Source organism: Lepisosteus oculatus, unplaced genomic scaffold (assembly GCF_040954835.1).
Source record: "Lepisosteus oculatus isolate fLepOcu1 unplaced genomic scaffold, fLepOcu1.hap2 HAP2_SCAFFOLD_94, whole genome shotgun sequence".
In the NCBI taxonomy this organism is placed as follows: Eukaryota; Metazoa; Chordata; class Actinopteri; order Semionotiformes; family Lepisosteidae; genus Lepisosteus; species Lepisosteus oculatus.
The window spans coordinates 137,025-158,707 of record NW_027168430.1 but is presented as its reverse complement, the minus strand read 5'-3'; the positions used below and the strand labels follow the sequence as shown (position 1 = coordinate 158,707).

The 21,683-nt window shown below is 48.8% G+C and overlaps 10 non-coding genes and 1 pseudogene across 10 annotated transcripts; 6 read left to right on the top strand and 5 right to left on the bottom strand.

Moving 5' to 3' along the window:
- Positions 1-543: 543 nt before the first annotated feature.
- trnas-gcu (transfer RNA serine (anticodon GCU)) lies at positions 544-625 on the bottom strand. The gene has a single exon. It is a non-coding gene; the product is annotated as a tRNA-Ser (tRNA).
- Positions 626-9,461: 8,836 nt separating this feature from the next.
- Positions 9,462-9,578, top strand: LOC138236845 (U5 spliceosomal RNA). Its single transcript, XR_011188826.1, has one exon. It is a non-coding gene; the product is annotated as a U5 spliceosomal RNA (small nuclear RNA).
- Positions 9,579-9,969: 391 nt separating this feature from the next.
- LOC138236846 (U5 spliceosomal RNA) lies at positions 9,970-10,086 on the top strand. The gene has a single exon (XR_011188827.1). It is a non-coding gene; the product is annotated as a U5 spliceosomal RNA (small nuclear RNA).
- Positions 10,087-10,477: 391 nt separating this feature from the next.
- LOC138236847 (U5 spliceosomal RNA) lies at positions 10,478-10,594 on the top strand. Its single transcript, XR_011188828.1, has one exon. It is a non-coding gene; the product is annotated as a U5 spliceosomal RNA (small nuclear RNA).
- A 390-nt stretch (positions 10,595-10,984) lies between these two features.
- On the top strand, positions 10,985-11,099 carry LOC138236843 (U5 spliceosomal RNA). Its single transcript, XR_011188824.1, has one exon. It is a non-coding gene; the product is annotated as a U5 spliceosomal RNA (small nuclear RNA).
- Positions 11,100-11,858: 759 nt separating this feature from the next.
- On the bottom strand, positions 11,859-11,989 carry LOC138236886 (U4 spliceosomal RNA; annotated as a pseudogene).
- Positions 11,990-12,182: 193 nt separating this feature from the next.
- Positions 12,183-12,299, bottom strand: LOC138236896 (U5 spliceosomal RNA). The gene has a single exon (XR_011188875.1). It is a non-coding gene; the product is annotated as a U5 spliceosomal RNA (small nuclear RNA).
- A 5,255-nt stretch (positions 12,300-17,554) lies between these two features.
- Positions 17,555-17,724, top strand: LOC138236854 (U1 spliceosomal RNA). Its single transcript, XR_011188835.1, has one exon. It is a non-coding gene; the product is annotated as a U1 spliceosomal RNA (small nuclear RNA).
- A 636-nt stretch (positions 17,725-18,360) lies between these two features.
- On the bottom strand, positions 18,361-18,479 carry LOC138236842 (5S ribosomal RNA). The gene has a single exon (XR_011188823.1). It is a non-coding gene; the product is annotated as a 5S ribosomal RNA (ribosomal RNA).
- Positions 18,480-20,284: 1,805 nt separating this feature from the next.
- Positions 20,285-20,448, top strand: LOC138236853 (U1 spliceosomal RNA). The gene has a single exon (XR_011188834.1). It is a non-coding gene; the product is annotated as a U1 spliceosomal RNA (small nuclear RNA).
- A 636-nt stretch (positions 20,449-21,084) lies between these two features.
- Positions 21,085-21,203, bottom strand: LOC138236892 (5S ribosomal RNA). The gene has a single exon (XR_011188871.1). It is a non-coding gene; the product is annotated as a 5S ribosomal RNA (ribosomal RNA).
- Between the last annotated feature and the right edge of the window lie 480 nt (positions 21,204-21,683).

Below are 21,683 nucleotides of genomic sequence, written 5' to 3'. Positions count from 1 at the left end.
CTTACTTTTTCATGACATAACACCCAAAGGGGCTTCTTTGGAGCTGGATTCCAACCAGCATCCTAAAGTTTCTTGGTCGTATCCTTTACAGTCCTCTGTTCAGTCGACATGGAACAGAAGGGGGCAGCTTTCCTCACACATACAGTGCAGTTCTGCATCAGACCTCTAACTCGTTTCCTTAGCTTGGATTTAAGCCACGAAGCAGGCTTCTACTGTATAAACGTCTAGAGGAATCACAAACTATTTGAGAGGCCATCATCCCAGGGGGAACTGACAAAGTCTATCCCTAAACACCTAGCGCAGTCTCTCGAGAGACTGTCAAAAATCGCTTTCTCCGTTTGTGCTGCAAGTAAGTGAAAATGCGGTCTCAACCCAGAGCCACTTGGCAGCAGCGGCACGTAAATACTGTTACTGCCACTGCTCGATACCGACGTTAGCCTACTATACCATGTTCAGCCACCGCTAGAAAATGTACAGCTCTAGTACTGGAGCAAACAGAAGGAGGGCCAACATCTAACAGGCACACGTGTCAGACATAGAGAGCGCCGAGGATGGGATTCGAACCCATGCGTGCAGAGCACAATGGATTAGCAGTCCATCGCCTTAACCACTCGGCCACCTCGTCAATGAAACTGGGCTGTCCAGACACGGGTTGGCACGCTCCAGATGATCTTTTTCTTTTTTTTCCCTCGTACTCGAGGGTCCTTTTCCTGTTCCACATGCGATTTCAACATTTTCCTTGGGAGATGTCAAGCCAGCAAGCCACTGCTGTGGTTCAGTGGCCAGTGTGGAGTTCAGTGGCCCTGTTGTACACAGAAAGCACATTGAGCTCCTTGGACATGAAAAGTTCCAGATAAAAGCCATTTGTCATCCTTTCTCTTGGTGTCGATGTTGCTATTGTATGTAAAGGTGGCAACTTGCTCAGCGAGCAGGCGGAGCACACACCGAATGCAGATGTGTCTGAGTGGTGTGTCCAAGTGGCTGCAAAAAAACAGTACTCCCGGGGCGCCGTGGCTTAGTTGGTTAAAGCGCCTGTCTAGTAAACAAGAAATCCTGGGTCCGAATCCCAGCGGTGCCTTTTTTTGTGCTGTGTTCTCGAACAGAACTGGTCATTATGGACAACCGCATACGCCTAGACTTAATTAAATGCAAGTATTCATTTCCTGTCTTGAACGACTTGTTTTTCTTAAAATGGATGCAACTTGCAAAACATGAAATACAAACCTTGCTAATCAGCGCTCGCGGCTGGCAAAAAAAAAAGAAGTCAGCAATGTTTTTTTTCTTTAACCTTAACCCTGCTAATGGAGAAGAGTTAAACGACCGAGTCTATGCAGCTTAAACGGTGCTCACGTCGGGTTCTTAGCTGAAAGGGTGATAAATCCCGCTCACCCCAGTCCTTAATCTTTTAAAAGGATACAAAATTGAACCTAGTCGCCACATCACATACATCCTGTTCAACGATAAAAAGGTGACATCTATCCTCGATCCAGAGTAAATCCCACATTGAGGGCATATTTTTTTCCACTTTACCATGAGTCGGGCTCGGCTGCACAGAGGCGAGAGCAGAGCAATGAGGTCACGGGGACAGGAGAGCCACACGCTGGCGGTTTAAACACGCGGAAGAAAACTGAGGGATCCACAGTATGTGGACCCTCCGTGCGCCATCAGTCCGCACTCCGGACTCTGAATCCTGCCATCCGAGTTAAGATCTCGGCGGAACCTGAGGCGCAGTTCTTTCTTAAAACGTAATCTGGTGAGCATTTCTAGAATCGTACTTGTATAGATGCAGCCTTTAATGTGTTGCTAGGTTAAAATTGATGACTTCTTGAACTTCAGTAGGCAACTGCCCTCTTGATTTTGGATTTAATTTCTTTATTACAGGGGCGCTTTTATGAAGACCGAGTCATGTTCAGGTACTTTGCTTGATGGAGGAAGCATATTTCGGACTCTGTGATCTGCTCACCTGGAAAGGTCTGCTGTACTACTACAAGAGAGAAGTAGAGTCTGGAAGAATAGACAATTTTATGATGCTTTGGAAGATAATGTTTTTTTTTTCTTTGAAATTGAAATGAATCAGAATATCAGTGCAAAAGACAAACTCTTGGTTTGGTTTAAAGAGATATGGTTTTAAAACAGACAAAATGTAGAAAACAGGTGTTTCTCACTTTTGGAAGAGAATGGACCGGGGGTAATATTTTACAAGTTATATAATAGTAAAATATTATATAATAGGGGTAATAGTCGCGAGGGGCTTCAGCTTTTTCGTGCTTAATATGGTGCGCTGTGGCCACGGCAGATATGGGATCTATAAAAGCCGAAAATTCTCCGATCATTGCCTGACACAGCTCCTCAAAGCTATTACAGACCTCAGGTCCTTGTCTAGACATCCACTCGTGGACCGCTCGGCTGGTAGTTTTCCTTACTAACATAGCCTTTTCCTGTTCGGACGCTTCGGGCATAAACTGCAAAGTATATCTCAGCTCATCAATGTAGGTCTCCACATTATTCCCTGACACTGTCGGGTCAAACCTTTCTACATCTTTGGCTAACTGCCTCAGGGAGTGGAGGTTAATTTTTACAGTTTCTCCGTGGGCAGGGAGACGGCCGTGATCAGGAGCAGGGGGTCTATGCCTGAATTGAATCGCCCTTGCGTCTCGCGCAGGACTCGGCGATCTCCCCCATGCCGATCCGACCACAGACCCTGGCCGGGAGAAACCTCCTGGGTGAGCGCTCCGGGCTGCTAGGTGGGCTGGCATGTAAGTGGGATCTAGCCTGTTTTGCTTCCAGTACGGCAGCATCTAACTCCTTTTGCCTTTCCTGGCTGAGCTCATTTAAACTCTCAATTTCTTTTTCTTTTTCTTTCAAGCTCGCTTCTAGGTCTCTCCTAGCTACCTCAGCCGCAGTTTCTCTAGCAGACAGGTCATCTAATTTACCTAAAACTTCCCTGAGTCTGTCTTCACTTTCCTCACTTTTCACTCTCTTTTCTCTGATTATATCCAACAACTCAACTCGCTCCGCCTTATATCTTTCTAGCTTTCCCTGAAGCGTTTGAAACTTTGTCAGCTCGGACAAAGACAGTTCCAGCTGTTTAGCTAGATTTAAGGCGAAACTAGATAGGACCTGAACTGCGTTCACAGACCCTCCTGTGTTAAGCTGGTTCGCTACCTTAGCTACTAAATCTACTTGCAGCTTCTCAATATCATCAAAGTTCAACTTTTCGATACCGCTCCAGTAACCAGGATTGTCGTCGCTAGAAATAGTACTTATAAGCGACTCCACTTCAGACATTTTAGCAGCCATTGTCATTACGTCAGAGAAACTTTAAGAGTATTACTTTTTTTCCTTTTACCAAAATACAGTATGGAATCTAAACACCCGAGCAGATGGATTTCCAATCAGCACACGTTACACTAAACGCTAGAAAACAGGGGGATTTCTTTACGCAGTTATCAGCACACCCGGTATTCGCGTATAAAAGTCACGGTGCTGTGCTGAACTTGAACTCACAGCAACATCAGTTATTCTGTGCGATTGAGTCTCATTTCATTCTAAACTCGCCCACCCAGGGACGCCATTAAATGTAGTGGTTTGATGGGTTTACTGAGACACTTATTAATTGTAGCAGTAATCACGAGGTTGTTCGTTGGGGCTTTTAGAAAATCAATCGCCAGAACAACTAACAACGCACACACACGGGTTCAATACACGAGATACATTTATTAATATAAATTGTGCACCAAACATATACTAGTCTGCCTGGATACGAGCGGCAGACCTTACTGTGAGGGTTATCAATATACAAGATATATAATCTCGAAGAGATGCAAACACAAAGAGATACACAACAGAGAATATATGTCAATATATATCGTTCGGTTACCAAATCGCTAATCAGTGTTATTACCCATTGTTACTCTAAACTCGGAAGTAAATACATTACTCATGAATTAAATTGATAACAACTTGTGTTGAGGTACAATTGAATTCTCGAGACGCAATGTAGAACATGGGGTTAACTTATCCACTGTGTATGGATTTGGAATTTCCCGGCACGAACACCAAACCAGCTGACAAGCTCTGTTGCAGCCTCTGTTCCAGCGGTTGTCCAATGGGCGTTGTGTCGGCGTCCTCTGGCTACCAGCCAACCAGTCAAGGTGCAGCTCGGAGTAGGACGGGCGGAGGAATCTGACTGCGGCGCGCAGGGCAGTCGTTGCTCCGAGGGGATCTACCAGCAGTCCGGCTGGCTAGTAGAAAGTCTCTATGCACAGAGTGTGACCGCGAGTCCTCACAAGTCACTCTTTTGCCTGGGAAGAAACTGGTTCGTTCCCGGTCCAGCGCTGCTTCTGAATAAGCTATTCAGGTTGTTGACGAGGGTCCAACTGTAGGCTGCCGTTGATCAAACGGAGCATTCACGTTAGTAGAATTCTGAGTACGTACGGGATGCTTGGCCTCGCGCTTAGAACAAAGTCCAAGTCCCTATGCAGACAACAGCAGTTGTCACGTGATTGTCTCTGAGGATGCGCGAAAATGGCCAAGGAGAGCCCCGATCTGAGCTTGCGCTCCCTTTTTGACCAAGACACAGATGTGTGCTGATTGGTTGAGAGTTTGGCGGGCATTGGAGACCCACGTGGTATTACCACGCCCTGCCAGTCCCTGATTGGTTGGTCAAGGTGAGATATAAGTCACTTACTCTTGACACTTAAGAATGCAGTCCAGATGTCCATTCAGCACTCCCTAGACAGATAGGCGCCAATGGATGACCATTGATCATGATAGCCAGGCTTAGCTAAGTGCATCCCTGTCTGGGAGCTGTTCCCTATCAAAAGAAAACAACTTAAATCAGTCTGCATGAATACTTTCTCTGTGGCTGCACCACAGAGATGGGGGGTGAGATGGGGCTTCATTTAGGACAGCATACCAACGCTTAATTCTGTCTTATTAACAAGCATTGCCGCTACACTTGTATCCCAACTTTTGCAACTCGCAACTGAAAACCCACTGAAGCTAAGCAGGTGTGAGCCAGGTCAGTACCAGGATGAGGGTGAGCTACAGGGAAAAACAAAGCTTCCAGCTGGAAGTGGTGTTAATGGGCACTCACTCTGAGGTCTGTACGGGTCCCAATGTCCCAATATAGTGACGGAGAAGCTGTGTTGGAAAAAGGGCGCTGTCTTTTGGATGAGATGTAAAACCGAGGTCATAGTGCTCTGTGGTCATTAAAAATGACCACCAAAACCTTTGACAAAAGCTCTTGGTAATTGATGGTCTTCAATAATGCTTCTCCTTTAGGTACATTTTAAATCAGCTGAAAAATGCTGTGAAATGGGGGGGCACTTCAGGCCAGTGTAGGATTTGGGTTACAAGAACTATGAAACTGCACGAGAAAGCCCGTACACTGAATTACACGGCTTTCTATTCAAAGGACAAAAGAAATTCCCTGAGCTTGATTTTTTGCAGCACAGAGAGGACCACTGTTGTGAGGTCGGTTAGCTCAGTTGGTTAGATGGTGGTGCTAGTAACGCCAAGGTTGCGGGTTTGAGCCGCGTACGGGCCAGGTCCTTTTCTCCTCTCTTACCAAAGCTGTTAGGTTCCTTTCCGTGGTGAGATGGGTTGTCATGCAACGCTGCCACATAGCGCCGACAGACAAGAGTGTTGCGGGAGAAGAGAAATGTGTTTGAAGATTTAAGAGTGTCTTAGGTGCAGCCAAAATCAAGTGTCACAAATGCAAGTGGTTGGATTTCCATTGTTTAATGTGGTAAAAATAAGCGGAAGTAATCTGCCGGTCCGGCACAGTCTGCCATGCTTTTGTCATTTACTGTAAAGTGGTATTGAACTGGGTGTCGAACTGGAGCCTCACCATTTGCATATGTGAGGCTCCAGTTATACATCGAGTGTCACATTAAATGACAAAAATGAAGAGAGTTAAAGCAGCTGGAGAGGTTTTCTTACAACTTTTGAGCTGACAGTTTTGGAAAATGTTTCCTTCACGCTGCACTGTACAACATAGGCAGCCAAGAGTCTCCAAAACAAAACAGAATTGACAGATAGGAGAAAATTCCCACTCGTCCTGAAGTTCCCAAAATCAAGCACTGAGCGTAAACAAAGTGTCTAAGTAGCGTGGGAATGCTAACCCTAACCCTAGCGTAAAAAGATGAGTCAAAGTAACGTCTAATCGGATTAGTTTCCTTAGAGCTGGTTCAGAGTTTGCTGAAGAGTTTACCCAGTGGGCACTGATTCGTCGAATATACGTATATTCACGGCGAAAATACGGCTATACGTATATATACGTCGCCTCGACGTATAATCAAAGTCGAATTGCAACCGTAAAATCGACGACATTAATAAACGCATATATAACGTCGAAAACACATCTAACACAGTGCCTGAGGCTTTTTACTGTATGTATCGTGTGTGCCGCAACTAGGAGTATACGGCACTCTGCACAGTGTACGAAGTAAATTATTTTCGCAGTAATTAATTTACACGTGTATAATAAATATAGTAAATATAATAAATTAATTACTGCGAAAATTACTTCGTACACTGTGCAGAGTGCCGTATACTCCTAGGTAAGTTAGGTACATCTTTTTGCCCAAAACTGAAGGGGCGACATTCCTCCCTCCCCCCGTGATGCCAGGCCTGTCCCCATCCTATTCCATAATGTCATTATACTGTATATAATACCATACAACAGTGACCGATCCTTACTAACTGCATGCGTTAAAATTGCACATCAGCTCATAGCAGGGGGCACATAGCCGCGATGTATTATCAATGTTAAATTTCAACCATAATATCGACAACATTAATAAACGCATACGTTGAGAAAATATCGAACCCAGCATATTTTCCGGTTATATACCACAATGCATTGCTAGTATTCGTTGGTCACCATTTTGGACACGTTTTTCAAACGTAGAAGTATATCCGCAAATATCTCAGCAATCCTCTTTTGACGAGTAAGTATGAACAATAATAATACTATCTGAATACATACAGATCTTTCTTAATATTATTTTGATTAAAATAGTAAGTGAATAAGCAAAAAATGGCACATAAAAATAGTGGAGCTTTTTAAACGTCTGTACTTACTGCGCCCCATAAGAAATCGTTTGTCCCCGTTCAAAAGAGGTTGTGCGATGTCCTGCAGCGTTCGCAAAGCAAACCTTTGACAGTTTGAAAAGAGGAATTTATTCTGCTTCCTGTGCGTGCAGTAGTTACAAAGTTGAACGTCTTTACACGATCTGCTGCAGTTTTCAGTGGGCGGGCGTTGTCAAATGGCTTGGAAAAACGCACTGTGTTTCGGCTCGGCAAACATCGTGAGCAGTGTCCTGCATGTTTTCTGTGTATAGCTGTCTTTTAACGCATACAGAATTCATTCGAAATGGGGAATGGTGTGAATGGGGAAGATGACACTAAATCGTTTTGCCGTTTCTCTATTCTTATTCTATGTTGTACTTTCAAACTTTGGGTACTCTTTAATTAGGACAGACTTTATTGCTCAACTTCTATGATGCAAGCCAAATTTTATACATTTATTTCAGCTTTGAGCTTAGTAAACCGTTCATTTTTTAGATTATACTAAAGAAGATATTAATCATCATTAATTTGGGAAGTAATATTATATAATTTTCTCCTAGCTGCGGTGCTGAAGTCCCGCCCTAAATCAGCAGAAAAAGAAATAAAGGAGCACGCAATGTGTTACTTGAAGAATGCATATGCAAGGCAGGGGGCCAGGAGATCTGGACACTGAAAATACTAGGTTTTTGGTTCTAACTGTTAGGACAATTACACAGGGTTTGCAAATAGTGGACAAAAATCGTCTTAACTTCCATTGTAATATTTTTTTTCTTGGAAATATAGAAGTTGTACATTTTAAAATGTATATTTGAATCAAAATGTGGTTTTGAGTTAGTGTGTTAATGTAATTAGTTTGTGTTTGCCGTTACTATACTGTATATTGCCATATTACCAGAATTTGTAGCTGAAGTTTAAGACTAGTTGTGTTTTTTATGATTATTGCCCATATGTTGATTGTTGATTGATTGTATACAATGTATAATTTGAAATACATATTTTTCAGGTGTGAATGTGTATTTTCAGAATAAATTTCTAAACCAAATCATTGGGTTGATTTACTAGTTTCTACACCTGTAAAACCTAACTTTGATGTATAATAGACCTCTACCCATATACGTATAATAGACCTCTAAAGTTATCCGTATAATAGACCTCTAACCATATACATATAATAGACCTCTAAAGTTATCCGTATAATAGACCTCTACCCATATACGTATAATAGACCTCTAAAGTTATCCGTATAATAGACCTCCAACCATATACGTAGAATAGTCCTCTAAAGTTATCCGGAACTCCTACCATATATGTATAATAGTCCTCTAAATTTATCCGTATAATAGAACTCCAACCATTTACGTATAATGAACATCTAATCATAGACGTATAATTGACGTATAACAATAGACGTATATTAGAATTTCATTCTAGACGAATTGCAGACCACATTTAGACGTCTAAGGTATGCGTTTAATAGACGTATATTATACGTCTTTTGCCCACTGGGTTACGTCTCAACAGAAACGCTCTTTAGCTCTTTCAGTGTTATGCAGAGAACAGCGTCTGTCGAGATCACTTTTGAGTCAGCGCGAAACGCCGTGTGCTGTCAGTTTGATTTCATATTGCTCGTAGCGGCGCCCGGCTTTTGTCTGTCAAACGTTAGGTTGCGCTTCTTCATGCTGCATCGTCGGCATGAGTGGAGCTTTTTAAACGTCTGTACTTACTGCGCCCCATAAGAAATCGTTTGTCCCCGTTCAAAAGAGATTTTGCGATGTCCTGCAGCGTTCGCAAAGCAAACCTTTGACAGTTTGAAAAGAGGAATTTATTCTGCTTCCTGTGCGTGCAGTAGTTACAAAGTTGAACGTCTTTACACGATCTGCTGCAGTTTTCAGTGGGCGGGCTTTGTCAGATGGCTTGGAAAAACGCACTGTGTTTCGGCTCGGGAAACATCATGAGCAGTGTCCTGCATGTTTTCTGTGTATAGCTGTCTTTTGACGCATACAGAATTCATTCGAAATCATTGATTTCTCCAATTATCAAGGGTCCCTTAAAGGATGAGTCAAAGTAACGTCTAATCGGATTAGTTTCCTTAGAGCTGGTTCAGAGTTTGCTCAAGAGTTTACCTTTCACAGATGTGCAAAGAAGAATGTTGGGGGTGCACGCTTCAAGGTGCCTTACAGTGCGTTGTTTCCGACACAGTGTGGCTGGGTGTTTTCCGAGTTATCGCACGGATTGGGCACGCCCACAAGCCGAGAGCCGCAGGCGATGAGCCCGGGGCTGAACGGGCCCCACTGGCTAGTTTGTAAGGCCAGGTGCATTGCCAACCACGACCGGCAGCGCAGAGGCTTTGAAGGCGGTCTGGGCTCCTGCAGCTGTGCAGCCACGCACTCTGGTTTCTCTTCATCTCGTACAAATCTTTCGCCTTTTATTAAAGATTTCCGTGGAGAGGAGCATGAATAAGTTCCATGCAATTTTTGTGCTTCCCTGCCTTCGGGTGGGGCGCAGCCTGGCTGGTCAAAGAGAGAAAACAAAAACGTTCGCAATCACTCTTGTTATGGCAATTGTGGCCGTCTGCTCCGCGAGTCCTCGGTCTCCGGCCGTCTGATTGGCGCTCTTTTCTTTGGGGGGTGGGAAGTGTCCGGCCGCAGGGGATCTTGGGACCTCGCTTTGCATAGCGGCTTCCCAGAGTGCGTCGTTTCCGGCACAGTGTGGCCGGGTGTTTTCCGAGTTATCGCACGGATTGGGCACGCTCGCAAGCCGTGAGCCGCAGGCGATGAGCCCGGAGCTGAACGGGCCCCACTGGTTCGTTTGTAAGGCCAGGTGCATTGCAAACCACGACCGGCAGCGCAGAGGCTTTGAAGGCGGACTGGGCTCCTGCAGCTGTGCAGCCACGCACTCTGGTTTCTCTTCATTTCGTACAAATCTTTCGCCTTTTACTAAAGATTCCCGCGGAGAGAAGCATGAATGAGTTCCATGCAATATTTGTGCTTCTTTGCTTTCGGGTGGGGCGCAGCTGGGCTGGTCAAAGAGAGAAAACAAAAACGCTCGCAATCGGTCTTGTTATGGCGATTGTGGCCGTCTGCTCCGCGAGTCCTCGGTCTCCGGCCGTCTGATTGGCGCTCTTTTCTTTGGGGGGCGGGAAGTGTCCGGCCGCAGGGGATCTTGGGACCTCGCTTTGCATAGCGGCTTCCCAGAGTGCGTCGTTTCCGGCACAGTGTGGCCGGGTGTTTTCCGAGTTATCGCACGGATTGGGCACGCTCGCAAGCCGTGAGCCGCAGGCGATGAGCCCGGAGCTGAACGGGCCCCACTGGCTCGTTTGTAAGGCCAGGTGTATTGCCAACCACGACCGGCAGGGCAGAGGCCTTGAAGGCGGCCTGGGCTCCTGCAGCTGTGCAGCCACGCACTCTGGTTTCTCTTCATCTAGTACAAATCTTTCGCCTTTTACTAAAAATTTCCATGGAGAGGCGCATGAATGAGTTCCCTGCAGTTTTTGTGCTTCCCTGCTTTCGGGTGGGGCGCAGCTGGGTTGGTCAAAGAGAGAAAACAAGCACGTTCGCAATCGCTCTTGTAATGGTGATTGTGGCCGTCTGCTCCGCGAGTCCTTGGTCTCCGGCCGTCTGATTGGCGCTCTTTTCTTTGGTGGGCGGCAAGTGTCCGGCCGCAGGGGATCTTGGGACCTTGCCTGCATAGCGGCTTCCCAGAGTGCGTCGTTTCCGGCACAGTGTGGCCGGGTGTTTTCCGAGTTATCGCACGGATTCGGCACGCTCGCAAACCGTGAGCCGCAGGCGATGAGCCCGGAGCTGAACGGGCCCCACTGGCTCGTTTGTAAGGCCAGGTGTATTGCCAACCACGACCGGCAGGGCAGAGGCCTTGAAGGCGGCCTGGGCTCCTGCAGCTGTGCAGCCATGCACTCTGGTTTCTCTTCATCTCGTACAACTCTTTCGCCTTTTACTAAAGATTTCCGTGGAGAGGAGCACGAATGAGTTCCCTGCAATTTTTGTGATTTCCTGCTTTCGGGTCGCGGGCAGCTGGGCTGGTCAAAGAGAGAAAACAAGCACGTTCGCAATCGCTCTTGTAATGGTGATTGTGGCCGTCTGCTCCGCGAGTCCTCGATCTCCGGCCGTCTGATTGGCGCTCTTTTCTTTGGGGGGCAGGAAGTGTCCGGCCGCAGGGGATCTTGGGACCTCGCTTTGCATAGCGGCTTCCCAGAGTGCGTCGTTTCCGGCACAGTGTGGCCGGGTGTTTTCCGAGTTATCGCACGGATTGGGCACGCTCGCAAGCCGTGAGCCGCAGGCGATGAGCCCGGAGCTGAACGGGCCCCACTGGCTCGTTTGTAAGATCTGCGGCAGATCGTATAAAGACGTTCAACTTTGTAACTACTGCACGCACAGGAAGCAGAATAAATTCCTCTTTCAAACTGTCAAAGGTTTGCTTTGCGAACGCTGCAGGACATCGCACAATCTGTTTTGAACGGGGACAAACGATTTCTTATGAGGCGCAGTAAATACAGACGTTTAAAAAGCTCCACTCATGCCGACGATGCAGCATGAAGAAGGGCAACCTAACGTTTGACAGACAAAAGCCGGGCGCCGCTACGAGCAATATGAAATCAAACTGACAGCACACGGCGTTTCGCGCTGACTCAAAAGTGATCTCGACAGACGCTGTTCTCTGCATAACGCTGAAAGAGCTAAAGAGTGTTTCTGTTGAGACGTAACAAGCTTGTTTCTTTCTACCATGATGTTACCATGACAAAATCTGTCTTTAAACACCTTGCTCAGTCTCTGACGAGACTGTCAAAAATTGCTTTCGCCGATTGTATTGCAAACCGGCGGAAGCGGGGTATTGGGAAAAGTTTTCAACTAGCAATAATCGCGCATCGGCTAAACCTCACAGGCTACGATACGGAAATCGTTATCAATCGTCTCATGGCATGTCGTTGCTGTAACGCTTCATATTTGCGGCCGGACACTTCCCGCCCCCCAAAGAAAAGAGCACCAATCAGACAGGCGGAGACCGAGGACTCGCAGAGCAGACGGCCACAGTCGCAGTAATAAGAGTGATTGTGAGCGGTTTTGTTTTCTCTCTTTGACCAGCCCAGCTGCGCCCCACCCGAAGGCAGGAAAGCACAAAAATTGTATGGAACTCATTCATGCTCCTCTTCATGGAAATCTTTAGTAAAAGGCAAAAGATTTGTACGAGATGAAGAGAAACCAGAGTGCGTGGCTGGACAGCTGCAGGAGCCCAGGCTGCCTTCAAGGCCTCTGCCCTGCCGGTCGTGGTTGGCAATGCACCTGGCCTTACAAACGAGCCAGTGGGGCCCGTTCAGCTCCGGGCTCATCGCCTGCGGCTCTCGGCTTACCTGGCAGGGGAGATACCTTGATCAGCCTGTAGTTGGAGTAGTTGGATTGTTTTCTTGTTTTGTGGAAGCAGTGTTTGTTTTGCAGTTTGAGATGGCAACCTTTGGATCCCGCAAGAATGCTGTACGTTTTGAGCTTTTGGATGACCTGTTCATGGATCGTATGCAGTTCAGCAGAAAAGTGTTACAGAAGGAACTTGGCTTTGAACCTCGGCACTTGGATTTCATCTTTGCTCTCCCAGGTCAGAAAGCATTTGAGGTTGTATTTGGTACCTATCCTCTGTTTGAACAATGCGTGGATGTGTTTGAGGCAAAAAGAGGGAAAGTTCCTGCACTTGAGAAGATCAACTTGCAGCCTCTGACACAGAGAGAGAGGAAAACGGTGCATGTTGTTATGTTCTCGGAACTGGCAAAGACGGAGGACATTCACACCTGGCTTAACCAGTACTGCACCGTCCACCATGGAACTGAGGTTAGAGATGTTGACGGTATAAAAACAGGAGCAAGGAAATTCGAGGTTCGCTTACTACCGGACAATGTAAATGGAGGCTTAAGGCACCTGCCCTCTACAATCCGGCTGGGCGCCTGCAATGGCTATGTTTTTTATGTGGGACAACCAAAGGTGTGTCGGCGCTGTGGTGCTGTGGGACACCTGGCATCTTCCTGCACTGTGAAATGCTGCAAGACCTGTGGCAAACAGGGACATTTAGCCTCTGACTGTTCAATGCTGCCAAAGTGCAATTTATGTGGCTCGGAAGGACACGTTTTTAAGAACTGCCCTCACGCCTACGCCAATAAACTCAAAATGAGAAAGGATGAGGCAGTGCTTGTTTCAGCCAAACCGGCCCGAAAAGCCAAAGCAAACAACAAGTCAAACAAAGAACCCTTGTTGGACAAAGAGTCTCAGCCTCCAGCCAGGATCAGTCCTGCTGTGGCTCCGGGGCCGGTGGAAGAGAAATCCACTACGCTCCCACAACCGCAGACTGCACCAGACAAGCACGAGGGTTTGAAAACCCCCGAGAACAGCGAGGACCCCTCCCCCACTCCTGCTCCTCAGAACGAGGGCCAGTGTGGGGCCCCCCGGTGGAGCGGGTCCAGCGACGATACCCAGGATTCAGCGGAGCTGCTTTTCTCAGACTCTGCAAGTGCTACAGATGCCCTCCTCTCCTCCATCCAGTCCATCACGGAGGATCTGCAACAGCTGGTGGGTGAGGGGGAAGAGGAGACTGGTGCATCGGCTGCACCCCTTTCCCCTCAGTGCTCCCAGGAGCTGGACTTGAGGAAAAGGAAAAATGACTCTGTTTTCTCCCCGAGCGAGGAGGAAGGAGAGAATGGCGATGGGGACAGCTGGAACCCCTCCACCCCTCCCTCTACCCCCTTCCTTGAAATGGACTCCGTGAATGCTTTTACTGCTGCCACCCTGATGAAGGCTCATTCAGAGGATGGCTGGCAGGAAATTGGTAAGAAGAAAAAGAAAAAGAAGAAGGTAACAGGTGAGACCGAAGAGAAATGTGTTTTGTAAAGACTGGTTCCACTTTCTTATGTAATATGGCTCTAAACATAATTTCTCTTAACACCAGAGGTATCAATGACGGAGTTAAATGTCAGTGTGTCTTTGATTACCTCCAGCAGAGAGAGGGAGATGTGTTGATGTTGCAGGAGTGTGCTTTAGCCTATCAAGAGAGGTATAAAAGCTTTGAAGATAGGTGGGATAAAGGGCCTTCTGTTTGGTCAGGGGACAATAACAACAGAGCCTCTGGCGTGGCCATTCTTTTCAAAGGATGGGCTTTCAAATTGAAAAGTATTCAGAGGGTCATAGATGGCAGGTTGCTGTGTGTGGATGTGGAATGGGGGACCGTTAACCTGCGGCTAATCAATGTGTATTGTCCTACTGACGTGGGAGGAAGGGTGGAGCTACTCAAGGCACTCTCTCCCCTATTGTTAAGTAGCACAGACGTGATAGTGGGAGGGGATTTTAATTGTATCTTAGAGCACACAGACAGGCAGTCTAGCTCTCCGATAAAATTGGATTCCAGCTCACTGGCCCTGCAAAACTTAGTTCAAGACTTTAAACTCTCAGACACATATAGATGTATATATCCCACAACAGCAGGATATGCATGGTCAGGGAGGAATAGCAGCTCCAGAATTGACTATTGCTTTGTCTCAGAGAGAGTGAAAGCTGTTGGGGTCACTCTTCAGCCTGTCTTCTTCTCAGATCATCAGGCTTTAGGGTGTAGAGTGGAACTCCAGGGCGGGACTGTCTTTGGCCCAGGCCTCTGGAAACTCAACACAAAGCTGCTAGAGAACGAGGGGGTAGTATCCCGCTACAAGGAGAAACTATCACAGTGGCTGTCCTTGCAGTGTCTGTACGGGTCAGTAGGAGAGTGGTGGGAGGAGGTGAAGATGAGGACAAAGACCTTTTTCATGGCTGAGGGAAGGAAGGCTGCTGCCAGACGGAGAGGAGTGCTAGCCAGGAAACAGAGGCAGCTGCAGCGTCTCTACACGATGCTGCACAGTGGCTTCGATGTGCTCGAGGATATCACCCTTTTAAAAAAGGACATCCGGAGCATAGCCGAAGAAAGTAGTCGAGGAGTGCTGTTAAGAGGCAGAGTGCAGTTCTTGGAAGAAAATGAGAAGTGTACTCGCTTCTTTTTCAGGAAAGTGGTAGGCTCCAAGTCTGTCATGGAAAGTGTAGTTGATGAGGAGGGACGAGAGAGAACAGAGCCGAGTGCTATCCTCTCCTGCACCAAGGCCTTCTACTCAAGACTGTACAGCTCTACAGAGGTAAAGGATGAAGAAATTCATTTTTTTACCTCAAAGCTAGAAAACGTTTTGAGTGAAGAAGATAGGGAAGTACTTGAGAGGGATTTGACAGTAGAAGAGCTGAGACAGGCTATGGAGAGCTTACAGAAGGGGAAAACTCCAGGTGCTGACGGGCTCCCTAAATAATTTTATTGCACCTTTTGGGATCTGCTTCAGGATCCGCTACTGGTCCTATTCGAGGAAAGATATAAGACAGAATTGCTGCCTGACTCCTTAAGAGAAGGCACTATCTCTCTCTTGTTTAAGAAAGGAGCAAAAAATGACATAAAGAACTGGAGACCCCTCAGCCTGTTAGGCGTGGACACTAAGATCCTGTCCAAAGCCCTTTTCCTGCACCTACAAAATGTAGTGGCCTCACTGGTAGGGAAAGAACAGACTTGTGGGATAGCAGGACGCCTGATGAGCGACAACCTGGCCTTGTTGAGGGATGTCTGTCTGTACTCTGAGGATCGCTCCCTCCCTCTTTGCATTTTAGGTGTAGACCTAGAAAAGGCCTTTGACCGCCTAAACCGGCAGTACTTAACATCGGGACTTGAGCACATGAAGTTTGGCCCCATCATGAGAAAGTGGATTAACCTGCTGTACACAGGTAGCAACAGCAGAGTCATGGTTAATGGCAATAGATCACGCCCCTTTGAAGTCTGTTCAGGGGTGAGGCAGGGCTGCCCATTATCCCCCTTGTTATGCGTTTTGGCTATGGAGCCCTTAGCCTGTGCCTTGCGCCAGGATCAGGCCATTAATGGGATACCAGTGCCTGGAAGTGGGGGAGGAGAGGTAAAGACATCTCTATACATGGATGACGTCACCCTGCTCCTCTCTGACAATGCCTCAATTAGCAGAGCTCTGCAGTGCTGTGATCGTTTCTCTTTGGCTTCCTCCGCAAAAATTAACAAATCTAAGAGTGAGATTTTTTATCAGAACTGGAGGGAGCCAAAAGAAGGACATGATCTCAGGCTGCAAGAGAAGAGAATTAAGGTCCTGGGGGTGTATTTTGGAGAAGAGATGGGAACAGTAAATTGGCAGAACAAATTGCCAATCTTAAACAAAAAACTGATGCAATGGAAGGACCGAGACCTCACCATGACAGGGAAGGTGCTGGTCATCAAAGCCGAGCTCTTGCCTGTCTTGAATTTTCTGGCTTCTACCTTCCCAATCCCACACCGTGTTGCGGCGGTGATGAGGAGATTGATGTTTCAATTTCTATGGGGTGGGAAGCAGGAAAGACTCAGAAGGGAAATAATGTACAGGCCGCTACCCTCAGGGGGGAAGTCTGTCCCAGATATTGCTACGAAGCTGCTGTGCATTTTCCTGGCCTCTGTGCTGAGAGGCTTTGCAACAGCACTTGCAGCGCGTACCTGGACTTATTTTTCCAGGCTCTGGGTAGGTAGGGAGGTGTTCAGAGTGTGGGGTGTCAGACCCAAGCTGGACGTCCCACTCTCTGACACATGCCCTGCAATTTATGGGACAGTTAAAAGTTTTCTAAGATCTCACCCAATTGGCCATATTCCCCTCCGAGATGTCAGCGTCCAAAAACTGGAAGATTTCGTTGCACCCCAGAACAATAGGCAGACCCATGTGGGCATTTTAACATCAGCCCAAACAAGGAAGGTGTGGAAACAGAAGTTTCTGTGCAACATTCACAGAGATTTAGCCTGGAGTGTCGTCCACCAGTGCTTACCGGTACGAACTTTCTTGTACCGTAGGGGCCTCACCCCCAGCCCTCGCTGCGTTAGGGTGGGCTGCGGCGAGGAGGAGACTGTATCCCATCTCCTGTGGTCCTGCTTTTTTGCTAAGGCCTTCTGGGCACAGTTTGAAGATTGGTTGCTGGCTCTCTCGCCCCAATTTACCCTGACCGCTGCTTTCGTCATATACGGCATCTCTCCTGTCAAACTTCCTCCTGACGTGTTTGACAGGATCTGGGCCGTGGTGAACAGTGGGAAAGTTGCCCTGTGGAGAGTGAGGAACATGGGGCTGTTCAAAGGCATCGAGATCCCAGTCAAGGCAGCAGGTAGCCTGGCCCTGTTCATCACCCGAGAGAACTATTACCTCAGAGATCTGTGGAGAGAAGGGAGGGAGGAAGCAGAAAATCTGTGGGAAATAGAGAGCATAGGTCAATATCTCAAGAAACTGTGAAAAACATTATCAAGTTTAAGTAAAGAATGTGATTTGCACCAGAAAAAAAGAAAATTGTTGCTATGTAACTGTTACCATGTCAAAATGTAATGAGATGTGATCATATATACTGTTTTAAGTATGTATATGAATGTAAAGCTTTCTGATTTGTGATGTCCTGTATTTTTTTGTGAAAAGAAAATAAAGTTCTTAAAAATCGAAATCGGTTCACCCAGGGCGAGGCTCGGCCATTGCACTCCGGCTGTGCTGACCCCTGCGAATTCCCCAAATGTGGGAATCTCGACTGCATAATTTCTGGTAGTGGGGGACTGCGTTCGCGCTCTCCCCTGATGTGCTTGGTCCAAAATCAGATACGGGAGGGTTAGGACACCACGAGCTGCGTGGCTGCGGAAGGATCCCGGTTCGAAAGGAGTCGACGCCGCTGCTGGTTCTCGCTGGCTTTTAGTTAGGGGTCCGGAGAAGCATCTCAAGCTAGTTCCACTACTCCTTCCGGACGTTCATTCCCTTTTCAAAGTCAGTCGTTTTGCTATAGTCTGCGTTCTTTAGGCTGATTATCGAGGTTAGCCTTTATTTGGTCATGGGGGGCCTCGGTACTGTATGCTGAGTCTAAAGACAGTTTCACCCGTTTTCTGATTGCTCGGTTCTGTACCAGTGCAGACATGTCAAACAGTGAATGGCTGTACCTCTATTGTATCCGTGCTCAATGAATGAAATCGGTAACAAATGAATATATGTCTAGTTATACGAAAAACGAGTGGTTTATCGACTCATCTTCATTTGCAGATTTAGAGGCAGCTTCGATATTCGTTTTACAGACGGGTTTTTTTTTTTGAATATGGGTCACACACATGCCACAGCAACAAAACATCTCTAGAGATGAGGCTATAGATCACCTTTCCATCCTGCAGGTTTTCCTCCCAAAGCCTACGGCACCAACGGCGACCCCTGCTGGCCGGGAGAGCAAAAGCTTACAGCACCTGGTATTCCCAGGCAGTCTCCCATCCAAGTACTAACCAGGCCCGACACTGCTTAGCTTCCGAGATCAGACGAGATCGGGCGTGTTCAGGGTGGTGTGGCCGTAAGCGAAAGCCCCAGCGCCTGACTCGCTACTTGAAGCTGTGTGTGGCGGGGGTTCCGTGCCCCCCGAGCGGGACTGAAGGATCGTTCGTGTGCAACTCTTTGGAAAGGAGCTGCTTTCCAAATCGCATTGCATGCCTGGATGTTGGCGAATGCGCTCCCTTGTGTTGGCTCGTCCCGCACTGGAGGAGGACAAACAATCTGCACGGAGGAGCACCAGGCAAGTCTTCACCAGACAAAAACCTCCAGTGCACAGCACTCTGGAAACATTTCGGGGCTTTCGCGTGTTTATTTCAGCACGTAAAGCGCACCGGTCCAACACGTCGGCCGGGCGCGCGGCGCCTCCGCCCTCTTGTGGCCTTGCGGCGTCAGAGCAAGAGGCTCCTTCTCGCTGCCCTTCCGCTGTGTTGCAGGGCCCCGAGAGGGAACCCGGAGCGCGCACTTTGTGGGGGGCGGGGGACCGCGTTCGCGCTCTGCCCCCGGTCTCTTGCGCGAGTACTAAATCTCACGGACAGGGGGGCCTCGTCATTGATTGTTACAGGTGAGACGGGGATTAGGAGGAGACCCCGACTGATGGGTAAAGGGGAGCACTAACACCAGAGGGACACCCCCGGCGTCTCTTTTTGAGAGACGCCCTGGGGTTTCCTAATGGCCAAGGAGGGTCGGGACCTCGGTTTGACGCCTCCCCCGAAGGACGGCGCCTGTTTGTGCAGCAGTGTCGCCATCAGGAGGCTGGGGCGTAAGAGAGCCACACAGCCCGCAGGGTGAGCGCTCCCTACTGGTCCCAGTCACACCTCTTGCAGGAGCAGCAGCAACCGGAGCTTTTCCGGGGTGGAATCTCCCATCCGGGTGCCGGCCAGGCTCACACCTGCTGGGCTGCCCCGGGGGTGAGCCCAGTCGAGAGTCGCAGGGCCAGATCTAGTCACCGGGGAGAAACGATACAAGTGAAGGATTGCTCGGCTCTCGGCACTTGAAAAGACCGACAAATGTCTCGTTCCCGCCGGAGCTGAATGTACCCGCATGTGTGGTGTCGTCTTCTTCCCCCGCCCCGCTGTGTTTGCTGTATTGTCTCTGAAGCCGGCCCCCCCGAGACGAGACGGGCTGTTCCTGTGCCCCAATTAACACTTTACAGGTGCCATTCCCCGGCATTGTGGCCATTGTCGGTGCTCACACGCGATAAGATAAGGCGGAGGAGAGCGGGGCATGCCCAGCGGCAGACATTCAAGGAGGGGGCAGTGCGAGGTGAGGTGAGGTGCGACACGCCGGAGCCCCGACGCAGCTAATGCGGAGCACTTGTTGGACTGGCATCGAAAGGACGTGTGCGCACGGAGCGAGCCTTCCCTGCGGCGGAGCGCGGGAACTTTCTCCCCCCCTCCCGCTGCAGGAGTTGTGTGCACTGCAGCGGTGCCGAGAGAAAAGCACAGAAGGCAGCAGGCTCTGGAGAACAGGTAAGAGACGGAGCCTTGTGGGCAGGCGAGCAGGCCCGTTTTTTGGAAATTGCTGAAAAGGTTTGTTCGGTGTGTGGCAGGCGCACGTCGCGAGCTTGCGTGGCGATCTGCCGGTCTGGAGTTATGCAAATGAGGCCGAATTGCATCCCGGGACATGCTGCGAATGCGCAACGGCGACTGCAGATGTGTAGGAAACGGCGCGCTCGTTTTCTCGTTTTGCCCACACTTTTGAGTGTTAGTGTGGCGTGTGAGTGTGTGAAAGAGTGGGCCCAGCAGGAGGCGGTGGCGTGCGGGGCGAGGAGGTGGCCTAGGCTGCGCGATTTGTGCTGTGGGTGCGGGCCGCTTGCAGGGGCCTGTTTAACTCATACTTACCTGGCAGGGGAGATACCTTGATCAAGAAGGAGGTTCACCCAGGGCGAGGCTCGGCCATTGCACTCCGGCTGTGTTGACCCCTGCGAATTCCCCAAATGTGGGAATCTCGACTGCATAATTTCTAGAAGTGGGGGACTGCGTTCGCGCTCTCCCCTGATGTGCTTGGTCCAAAATCAGATACGGGAGGGTTAGGACACCACGAGCTGCGTGGCTGCGGAAGGATCCCGGTTCGACAGGAGTGGACGCCGCTGCTGGTTCTCGCTGGCTTTTAGTTAGGGGTCCGGAGAAGCATCTCAAGCTAGTTCCACTACTCCTTCCGGACGTTCATTCCCTTTTCAAAGTCAGTCGTTTTGCTGTAGTCTGCGTTCTTTAGGGTGATTATCGAGGTTAGCCTTTATTTGGTCATGGGGGGCCTCGGTACTGTATGCTGAGTCTAAAGACAGTTTCACCCGTTTTCTGATTGCTCGGTTCTGTACCAGTGCAGACATGTCAAACAGTGAATGGCTGTACCTCTATTGTATCCGTGCTCAATGAATGAAATCGGTAACAAATGAATATATGTCTAGTTATACGAAAAACGAGTGGTTTATCGACTCATCTTCATTTGCAGATTTAGAGGCAGCTTCGATATTCGTTTTACAGACGGGTTTTTTTTTTTGAATATGGGTCACACACATGCCACAGCAACAAAACGTCTCTAGAGATGAGGCTATAGATCACCTTTCCATCCTGCAGGTTTTCCTCCCAAAGCCTACGGCACCAACGGCGACCCCTGCTGGCCGGGAGAGCAAAAGCTTACAGCACCTGGTATTCCCAGGCAGTCTCCCATCCAAGTACTAACCAGGCCCGACGCTGCTTAGCTTCCAAGATCAGATGAGATCGGGCGTGTTCAGGGTGGTGTGGCCGTAAGAGAAAGCCCCGGCGACTGACTCGCTACTTGAAGCTGTGTGTGGCGGGGGTTCCGTGCCCCCCGAGCGGGACTGAAGGATCGTTCTTGTGCAACTCTTTGGAAAGGAGCTGCTTTCCAAATCGCATTGCGTGCCTGGATGTTGGCGAATGCGCTCCCTTGTGTTGGCTCGTCCCGCACTGGAGGAGGACAAACAATCTGCACGGAGGAGCACCAGGCAAGTCTTCACCAGACAAAAACCTCCAGTGCACAGCACTCTGGAAACATTTCGGGGCTTTCGCGTGTTTATTTCAGCACGTAAAGCGCACCGGTCCAACACGTCGGCCGCGTGCGCGGCGCCTCCGCCCTCTTGTGGCCTTGCGGCGTCAGAGCAAGAGGCTCCTTCTCGCTGCCCTTCCGCTGTGTTGCAGGACCCGGAGCGCGCACTTTGTGGGGGGCGGGGGACCGCGTTCGCGCTCTGCCCCCGGTCTCTTGCGCGAGTACT